We start from the raw sequence: 11,142 nt of genomic DNA, 5'->3' as shown, positions 1-11,142 counted from the left end.
AATAAATAAAATATAAACTAATTACTAAAGTAAATCTTATCCACATGGGCACAAAATTTCTGAAGTTCAACTCGATTTCACCGTCATGAATTGTAACTAATATTTTATAACTGAAAATCGATTTAAAAGGTTAATTTGATATACTGCGTAGCTAAGAAAGTACTAGTATTCTTCAATTTTAAAACATAAAAAAAATTCGTTCAAGAAAAATAAAAGCATTAATTAAAAACAATTGAAAGTATAGACACCACCGAAAGGGAGATATCTCTTTCTTAGTATTATTTCTAAAGCAAGAATAACGTATTAAGCCAATTTATTTCACATTAATTACACAGATATTAATTGGCATTAAACCTTGATGGGAATAGCTCTTAGAGGGATTTTCTTTTGTAGAGCTAGCCCAAACATATCTTCTATTTGGAGTTGTTTCGATTCGGCCCCTTTTTCAAGTTTTCAGTTGAAGTTATGACACATTGTTGCGATCATGCATGGCAGCATGCGGCTAGCTAGCGGCATGTCAGGGCAATTTCTCCGCCCCGAACTGAAGGGGATCAACTCATAATGTTGCCCTCGAAAATCTATTTCACTATCCAAAAACCGCTCAGGCTCAAAACTATCTGGATTCTTCCATATGTTTGGATCTCTAGAAATCGCCCAAAAGTTGACAAATACCTTAGTGTCTTTAGGGATTGTATATCCACTCACTTCCGTTTCCCGTTCCGCGACATGTGGAGATAATAGTGGCGCAACAGGATGATATCGGAGCAATTCTTTGATGGTGGCTTGCAAGTATGGAAGTCCTGAGATGTCGGTTTCTTCCACTATTTTCTTCCCTCCAAGAACACTCTTGAGTTCTGCTTTCAGCTTTGTCATTTTGTCTTGGTGGAGTAGTAATTCCACCATTGCCCATTCCGATGTGGCTGTACTTGTGTCTGACCCAGCAATAATTAGATCCTGATGTGTATATAATATTGGTTAGAACTAATTCATTAGTAAACATTAAAAAATCAAAGGTCAAACTGAAGGGCGAATCTTGAAGTTTTGTCAAATCCTAGCTAGTCCCACACATTTGAAAATAAGTTGGAAAAATCAATCTTATTCGCAATTATCATCACGCGAAAAAATTTGATCGCTTACTTGTAACTTATTGTTGATTTTTTCAAACTAAACGAAACTCTTTTCTTTACATTTTATTTAATTCACCCGTGGTGACATCCATTTTTTGGCAGATATAATAACAAAATTTTTCTTATTAACTGCGAACTAATTCAAACTTTTCGGTTTTTCTTGCCGATTTTCAAATTTGCAGGACATACCAGAATTTCTGAACAATTTCCCGATAATAAAACAAATTTAAAAGTATAGTAAGTTACTTACCACCAACAAATGCTTAATCTCTCGAACACTTAAATCATATTCATTTCCTTGAGAGATATCAAGTAGGGTTTCGAGGAAATCGGTCTTCTTCTGGTAAGACGACGTCGTTCTTGCTTGCAACCGCTCATCGATGAGGCCCTGCACCAACTCGAGCAGACTCCCGAGGTGATAAGTGAGCTTTCGCCTCAATCGTTGCGGATCCAAAGGAGCAAAGATGGGGAAGAAATCGGCGACATTCGGAACGCCTATGTACCTCGTGATGGCATTAACATGCTCCCTGAATTCCGATTTACGAGCAGCAGCATCTGAAAGGAAATGGGCTAGAATTAGATTAATATGGATAAAGTAATTATAGTTGGGCTATAATTATAATAGTCCATAAGCCCAACAATCATGAAACCCTAGTGACTCTTCATCTATATAATGGTTATTTATTCTCCATTGTGGGACATGAGAAATAGTGTAACATTAGAGAGAAAATACGTAAAGCTTTGTAGAGAGAATTCCTAGCATTCTTCTACGGAGCAATTGTACCGGGATAGTTCCTGCATCGGATTGGATTGCACGTGGACCTCGATAGTAGTGGATTCAACTTGCAGGATTCAATCGCAGAAGAAAACAACACAACAAGTAAGATTTAGTTTCGTTGTATTTTACATGCTCAACTTGCAATATGATTATGAATCTAGATCTGTATTCTTGTATGCAATTTCCGCTGCGCTCATTAGCTGAATACAAGAATTCCTTACAGTGATATCAGAGCCCGGGGCTTGATTCATAATTGTTTTGTGATTTGATTATATGTGGACGATTTCAGAAATCAAACTCTTTAACTTGGTTTAATAATTTTTCGACAAAACTGAAATTGGATTTCAAAATAAGAAATTAGATTTCAAGCTTCAACTTTTTGAAAATTGTTTGAAAACATTTCCACAATTTTATGTTAAAGGAGAACTGAGTTTTATTTTTCATTGAAAACTATTTTATTAGAAACAAAGTTTTCAAACTTCTTTCGACATGTTTCGTATCTTTGAAACTGGAATTGGATTCCAAGCAAACTTTGAGAATTGAAAAATTGTTCAATTTTTGAAATTAAAGTTGAGAGTAAAAATGGTTTTGGAACCCAAAATTAACGAAACGACGGGAAATTGAAATTGAATTTCAATTCAGTCATTTTAGAGTGGTTTTGGAAACCAAAACTGACCATAGCCACGACACAACAAAACTTGGATTTGAAATTCAATCAATTGAAATTTGATTTCAATTGTATATACAACATCGAGGCGAACATGGACAAATTAATGAACAGACATTCAACGAAAGCAAAGAAAAACGGAAGAAGAGCGACGCTCACGGCGGCCTTCTCCCTCTCATGCTATCCGCCGCGTGTATCTGCTGGAAGTTGTCGACCGGCGGCAGGTCGGTATGGTGGGGTAAAAGCTGTGGCGGCGGCGTGAAGGCAGCAAGGCAGCACCATGGAAGGGGCGACTGTTCTTTTCCCGGAACCCTAGCGGGCCTTGAAGATCCGGGTCGGATCCGATCGTGGTTTTGGGTTACGGCAGTTGGGCTGCAATTTGAATGGGGTGCCACGTTTTAGGCTTCAATTCAAGTAAAAATGTAACCACAATGGGCCAAAGTAGCTAGGCTACCGTTGTCTAAAAATTGAGGTGGTTTTGGTCACTGTAAAGTACATTATTAATTTAGAATTAATAATATTAATCAAGCAAATAAATTATTTACTATCATTATTTTGAATAATAGTAGTAAATGTGTTTTTAATATTATTTTAGAATTAATATTAAATATCTGTTAATATTAATTTGGAATTGATGCAGACTGGATGATAAATTTATTAATTGGATTAGTGAGCTAGAATTTGTTAATATTATTATTTTTTGGAATAATAAATAATATATGTGCTTGATGATAATTTGGAGTTATTACTCGATTTACAAATTTATTAATTTAGAATTAATATAGGTTGGATTAATTTCGTTAATTGGATTAACAAAGTGCGATATCGTTATCATTTTGGAAATGATAATATATACTCCATAAAATATAAATTTGGAATTAATATTAAATTTACAATTATATTGATTCGGAATTGATATAATTGTTAAGTCCACATTTAATTAGAAAATAAAATTTGATTTTATTTGTTGAGCATTATTTGATATCCTATGTGATAAGCATGCTATTTGATTTTTTATGCTTATTTATTGAACTATAGTAGTTAGAGACCGTTTTATTGTCTGGGTAGGCGGTGCCTAGTATGTGCAGTCCGTGTTATACTATGTCTGGGTAGGCGGCGCCCAATATTTGTAGTCCGTGTTATACTATGTCTGGGTAGGCGGCGCCCAGTAATTGTTTGATATTTAATATTGGATATTATATTTACATAACTAGTATCACACTTTTTCCCCATAAAATATAAGTCTTGTTTTGAAACAAACGCATCGTCCATCATAATTGTCTGATGTTCCTAGCCTTTTCGACCACGAGTTTTATGCCCTCGCGTTTACTCTAAGTCCACAAGGTTTAGGCTCATTCATAGATGCATGGTTGGCATCGTGTGATGGGGTTGACTTGCTTAAATTATTTTGTGTAGCCCTCGCAACCAAAATAATTTATGGACGTATATTAATTAGATTAATATACCAAGAATTGTAAAATTGTTGTTACAATTGGCTTGGAGGCCTACCTAGTGATATTATTGTAGTCATCAGCCCTCGCAGAGGCTACAACTATATTGACTTGGATCTTGGACCACTAAAATTTATATTTGATATAAATTCGTATTTTATGTTTGGGGGCATAATATATGTTAAAATTAGTGGGAGCTAATCAATACAATAAACTCTTGTTTGATTAGTGATGCGAATGTGATCTTTGTATGCTTTTCTAATTTGCTTTTCATTTTATTTTCTGTTCAGATAATGTCAAACTTATCTTATGAGTGTATGATGGAAACAAACAAATTGACTAGGTCAAATTTCACGGAGTGGCAGAGAGACTGCCCAAAACTCAAGGCACAAGGTGCAATGAGTGGGAGCTCAGCTATGTTTGTCATTGAGATAAATATGTCTATGAATAACTCACAATCCTGGGTATTGGATACCGCTTGTGGTTCACATATTTGTAATAATGTGGAAGGTCTAATAGACAACAGGAAAGTGAGGCCTGGGGAAGTAGACCGTGTTGGAAATGGAGCAAGAGTTGCTGCCGAACGCGTGGGAACTTATATATTAGATCTTCCCTTAGGACATAGACTAGATTTACATAATTGTTATTTTGTTCCAGTTATTTCAAAGAATATTATTTCCATTCCGATGTTGGACATCGAAGGTTTTTCCTTCCATTTTGCAAATAGCAGATGCTCGTTTTCTAATAATAGATTGTTTTATGGAAATACCTCTTTAGAGAATGGATTATATATGCTTGAATGCAAACGGAATATTCTCAATGTGCAAAATAAAAGACTTAAGCTATGTAATACGGATAATGCTACTTATCTTTGGCATTGTAGACTTGGTCATATCAATGAGAAAAGGATAGCGAGATTGAGAAAGTTAGACTATCTACATTCATTTGATTTTGAATCATATGGTGCTTGTGAATTCTGTCTCAAAGGAAAGATGACTAATAAACCACTTTCTGGGAAAGGGGTGCATGCTAATGATGTGCTAGAGTTGATCCACACAGATGTGTGCGGACCGTTTCCAACTCAAGCAAAAGGTGGTTATTCGTACTTCATTACTTTCACTGATGATTTGACAAGGTATGGATATGTGTATCTTATGAAACACAAATCTGAGGCCTTTGAGAAATTTAAAGAGTTTAAGTGTGAAGTTGAGAAACAACTTGGGAAAAGTATCAAAATTCTTCGATCAGATCGAGGAGGGGAATACTTGAGCCGAGAATTTCTTGATTACTTGAAATCACATGGAATTCAGTCAGACTGGACACCTCCTGGTACACCACAAATGAATGGAGTATCTGAAAGGAGAAATCGAACATTATTAGATATGGTTCGATCCATGATGAGTTTAGCTAGTCTCCCTTTATTTCTCTGGGGTCATGCTTTATTGACTGCTATTTACATTCTGAATAGAGTTCCATCTAAATCAGTTGAGAAAACACCATATGAGTTATGGTATGGCAAAAAGCCTTGTCTTAACTATATGCGGACCTGGGGTTGTCCAGCTTTTGTTAAGAAACAAATGACTGATAAGTTGGAATCTAAAAGTGAGAAGTGTTACTTTGTGGGATATCCTAAACAAACTAGAGGATATGAATTCTACTACCCTGGAGATCACAAGGTGATAATCTCTAGGAATGTGACGTTTCTTGAAGTTTAGCTGGAATCATTTAACCAAGTTTGAATGTGTCGAGAAACATTTAATTTTTGTGAAATTAAATGATATAGCGTCGATCGACGTTCATAGTAGATGGTCGTGGTATATTCATTTTTTCTAAACGGATTAATCACGATGAGTGAATAATGTGGGTTAAAGTTGGTCACAATTGCAAGCTATGATAAAAACTTAGGGATTATACTATTAACTATTGGTTGAGAGAACCTTATTAAACATATACTCCCTTCACCACTAAAAAGTATGAACTTTTTAATTTTGGAATAATTAAACAACACATTACCCTTATGCATCATTTTATTTTCAACTTATATCATTATACTACACTATTATTGATGTGGAGTCCACTCTCCACTAACACTACTCACATTAATTACTTTTTATCTATTTATTACTTTACCAATTATACATTAAAATACGTGTTAAACCAAATGTTCATACTTTTCAGAGACTAATGAGAATAGTATTTAATAAGACAAATTATTACACATAATCATTAAGTGAACCAAGATGGGCGGTAGAGTCCACATGTGCCGTCACCGCCCCGACACGCCACGTCTGCATGCCTTGTGCCTTGGACTTGGAAGCTCTCTGCCTCTCTGCATAATCTTCTGTCAAAGTTCTGCTCTTGCCTATATCCAGTTCGCTAGAGCATGTTCTATTTCAATTATTTCTGTGTAATTCTTCTTCGATTATTTTCCCTTTATTTTGGGTTGTATTGCACCCGACAAGTTCTGTATCTTTGTCCTTATATATATGTGTACGCCCTATATTGCACGTTAGAGTAGGATTGTATGTTGTAACTGTGAAAAAGTATGACTTCATAAATTGGTTTTTGCTGCTTATGATATGAAAATATCCACGACCACAAATTTTTATACAGATATATACATTCAAAATAATGATTGCACCATTAATCATATTCAAAATAAACGACACATGATTGATACTAGCTAGTACTATTATTTATTCTAAAATAGATTTTCGTTTTAACCTAATTAATTATCATGTCCATGCTGAAGGAACTGGCAGCGGAAGCGTGCGGGGTTTTAGAATTTCATAATTTAATAATTAATCGAACAAATAAATCACATAATAATTAAATCTATTTAGCAGATTATTTAGACAAAATCTATTCGCGTAAATCATGCTCATAACTTGAATTAATCATGCTTTAAGTATATTGAAACCTAAAACATGCTTTTCTACAGAGCAGAAATAATACCCCCTCCGTCCCATTAAAGATGACTCACTTTCCTTTTTAGTTTGTCCCAAGTAAGATGACCCATTCCTTAAAATGGAAACACATTTATCTCTACTTTATTCCCTCTCTCTTACTTTACTCTCTCCTCTCAACACACAAAATAAATTTGCATAAAATCCCGTGCCGCCCAAGAAATGGGTCATCTTCCTTGGGACGGAGGGAGTACCTTATTAATTCTCCAAAGACAACCCTCTTAATTTCATGCGGGTTCGTGTCGTGTTATCGTGTCGTGCCAAAAATTGTCAGCCCTACCCAATTCAATTGTTGTCGATTTAGGTAAGCTTGTTTTACTCATATTCATGGTTTACTAGATGTAGCTAATCAACGATTTTGGGAAATTTGTATGGTGAAATTCTGTTAGCCCCTCGCCGATGGCGTCGTGCAGTTATATGGAAATTGATGTATCGATTCGTTTCCCTCATATTCTACTTCATCGGAATCGCATGTACTTCTGTTCATCTCTACTTGATTTAGTCTTCGTGTGACTTGTTTTTCTTGTAATTACTGTAATTTGCTTCAATTAGTCGTCCCTCTGCACTCCAATTTGATATATGCAATCGTTAATTGAGGTCCGACTTTGGTTGAAAAATTAATCTTCTACTTCCCGTCGCGATTTAGATGTCGATTGAAATTACACACTAATGTTTTGTGCAAAGAACAAAGGTAGAAACTTTCTCAGATTCTTGTTTTCTTTTATGCTTGTGTGTTTTGATGTTGTGGTTCCAGGTAGTTGTGAGGATCTCTTCGTTATTGATTCAAGCTGAATTAAGAGACTGCTATCGATTGAATTTTCTAATGAAATTTTTCAAGAAAAGGAATTTATAGTTTTTCTTTAATGATTCTGAATGAACTATGAGATCAATGCTCATTCTTGGCTTAATTTTGTGCATTGCTTTCACTCAGCTCTCTCTCTTTCAGTAAAAATGGGGATTTTGTGATCATGCAAGATTCTTGTAGCCCATAATTTAGACTCACTTCTTCCCATGAATTTATTGATAGGTTCTTTATTAATGATTGATGTAAAATATAACTTTATATGATTGCAACTTTTCCACATCTCTCATTTTTTAAACATTTTTTGCTCATTTGAGAAGCTACCTACAAAGATCTAGTTAACAATTTGCACTAAAAAAATCTGTGATTCTTCAGATATTTATGTTTTCTTGTCTCTTTACTGTGTTTCAGTGCTTGGTGATAGCTTGACTAGCAATCATGGTTGATGGTAGTGAAGAGAACTCTTTGTCGACTGAAGAATGGCCCCCGTGCGCTCAAGAACTCGTCCCGAGGGCATTGCCGAACAGAGGGAAGTGAAGGGGGGGAGGTTGAAGGTGATCGTTTCGAAACTGGAGCAAGTGTGGTCACGACTTTCTGATCTATCCAGCCATCTTTGCTTTTCGAGGATTGCCCTGTGCAAGGAGAGTTTAGGGAGAAATACGAGGAGCAGCTTTGTGCAAGGAGCAGCTGCAGACTGCAGTCCATGTGAAAGACGTGATTCAATTGAAAAATTTGTGTGTGAGGGAGAAATACGAGGGGAAGCTTCGGATGCAGAGTGATCTTGATGCGATTGCTGGGAACTTGATTCTTCGTGATTGTGGGTTGTTGATCAAGACGGGGGTGCTAGGGGAGGTGTCATTCTGATAAGTCGTATTCTAAGCCTTGGTTACTGGTCAGTATGTCGTGAAATACATGTATTATCTGCAAAACAGTTGCTTAAGTGTGCAGGATTGAAGGATCCAAGTCAGTAGGTGACGATTCGTGTGACGAAAGTGAAAAGGGCACTAGAAGGGTGCGATACTGACCAGAATGCATGCCAGAGAAAAGACTCGAGATGGAGAAGGGGGATAGCTGGGATGATTATTTTACAAGGGCAAAAAGGTCAAAATGCGGGAGAAGTCTACCCTAAAAGCAAGGGCAAGCCTCCCTATAAAAGAAGCCATTTTGGAGAGAGAGAAAGAGTTCGGTTCGGAGTTTGACAATCACACTTAGTAGAATTCTCTCTAGAAGATCCATCCTTCAGCATTATCTTACCTCTCGTTCCTCGCCACAGCCATGGTCACTTGACGTCCAGAGTTTGCCGGAGAAGTCATCAGTCCGTCGTTCCAGCCAGTTATCATAGCAGTGTAGTAGTATCATCGCCCGGAGTGGCACAAACAATCTTAATCCCTTTCTTAGTTAAAGTTTACTTGTTTTCATCAACTAGTTATTCTGCAAACACTCATCGTTGTTGCTCTTTTGAAGTACTTTGTTATTTTCCAACATTTACGTTATGAAGTTTCTATTTCGCATGTCACTTTGGTTTGAGTTTGCTTCATTCTGCCTAGGGAAGTTAGATTTAGTTATTGCTTTCAATTTCTAAGTGTTTTCTATTCGGGAGTTGTTGATTTGAAGTTGTAGCTAAGTTAGTCAAATTTTCGTGCATGAGTTTCTTTTCTGCGCCGTGATTATCACCTTGCATGTCAGCCAGTAGAAGTAAAGTTGCAGTTTACCGTTTAATTTAAGTTTAAGCATTTTAATCGATGGATCTTGAGTTTGAATGCATGAATCTGAAGTTTAGTTATGGTGTCTGTGTTCATATGATTTTCGTCAATACTTGGTGAGGAAGAAAACGTCAAAATCAACTTTATTTGGTCTACTTTTGCTTTTAAGTTACTTTTTACTTTTGTTCCCTACTTTTCAGAGGTACTATCCAGACTTGTCAGAAAGCCCCCAGCCATCAGATACACTTTGTTCTCTAACTTTCCTCTTTTAGTAACTGTCTACTTTCCACATGTCTCTGATACACCTTGTCCCCTACTTTCACGAACACTCCCACATGTCTGTTATTTTCCCGCCTACTAGTCAGTAGAGTACTACCTTATTTCCTGTCTAGGTAAATCTCAACCCAAGCGTGGTAGCTAACCAAACACCCAGGAAAGTCACCACAGTTATCTAAACGTGTCCATCCTCGTGGGATTCGACCCTTACCTCCGCTATACTAATCAGTAGAAGTGGGTTGAGGAAATTTGTTTGAAGTCCGGTCTCGGTCGTCGTATCAACGACTCAGCTGGGTCGGGAATCTCTTCCTGATCAGTTGGATACACTCCAATTCCACATGCGAAACCATCGAGGACATAAGACCCAGACCGAACCACATCAAAATGGCGCCGTTGCCGGGGATGGATGGCGTTCATACCTGTTATTGTGTGTGATCTTTTTGGTGTACATACTGTTTATAATTTTTCTTTTCTTTTTATTTTCAGTTTATGAGAAGTGGCTCGGCTCCTGGCCAGTGGAGACCAAGGATACTTCCCAGAGGAACAATACTCGTTACCACTCGTTCTGGCCTGTCGACAGCACTGTCCGACCTAGGCACGAGTAGCGACGAAGAAAAAGAGGAGCTAGAGTACCAGCTCCCGGAGCTTCCACCCCAACCAGTAAGGACACTAGTGAGGATGGCTGACCATGGTGAGGACGATCCCGAGCTCGCGACACTTACCGCACATGCCGACGGAGATCCCCCACAAGCCATAGTGGTCACCCCAGGCCAGACCGCCTGTGATGTGAAACCCCACGTGATTGCAATCCTACCGACTTACTGTGGGAAGAGTTATGAAGGACCCTACGAATTCTTAAATGAGTTCTGCAAAATCTGTAAGGCACAGAGGCGGCCAGCAGGAGCGAGCGAGGACGATTACAGACTGAAGGCCCTGCCTTTTGTCCTAAAAGGAGAGGCCAACACTTGGTTCATGCGCCTGCCAGCCGACTCCATCAATACATGGGCCGACTTCAAGTCAGCATTCCTAGCCGAATTTTTCCCATCTTCGAAGACAAGTGCATTGAAGAGGAAAATATCGTGCATAAGGCAAGAATATGATGAAACCCTGAGCGAGTACTGGGAGAAGTACATGAGCCTTCTGGAGTCATGCCCCAACCATCGCATGAAGGAGATAGAGGTGCACCACACCTTCTATGAGGGGATGAACAAAGAAACCAAGGATCTGGCAAATTCATCGTCTGGAGGTGATTTCACCCAGTTGAGAGTGAGTGAAGCCAAAAAGGTGCTACGCAAGCTGTTGAATGCGAAGAAGACGTACGACAACGCGAGAGATGGGTACAGCAGAGAAAGGGTAGCGAGTGCTTCGGCTA

The 11,142-nt window shown here is 37.8% G+C and overlaps 1 pseudogene; it reads right to left on the bottom strand.

The window, feature by feature from the left end:
• Positions 1-204: 204 nt before the first annotated feature.
• LOC125199027 lies at positions 205-1,793 on the bottom strand (annotated as a pseudogene).
• Between the last annotated feature and the right edge of the window lie 9,349 nt (positions 1,794-11,142).

This window comes from Salvia hispanica, chromosome 1 (assembly GCF_023119035.1).
Source record: "Salvia hispanica cultivar TCC Black 2014 chromosome 1, UniMelb_Shisp_WGS_1.0, whole genome shotgun sequence".
NCBI classification, from domain to species: Eukaryota; Viridiplantae; Streptophyta; class Magnoliopsida; order Lamiales; family Lamiaceae; genus Salvia; species Salvia hispanica.
The sequence above is the reverse complement of the archived record's forward strand: the minus strand, read 5'-3'. Positions and strand labels throughout refer to the sequence as shown.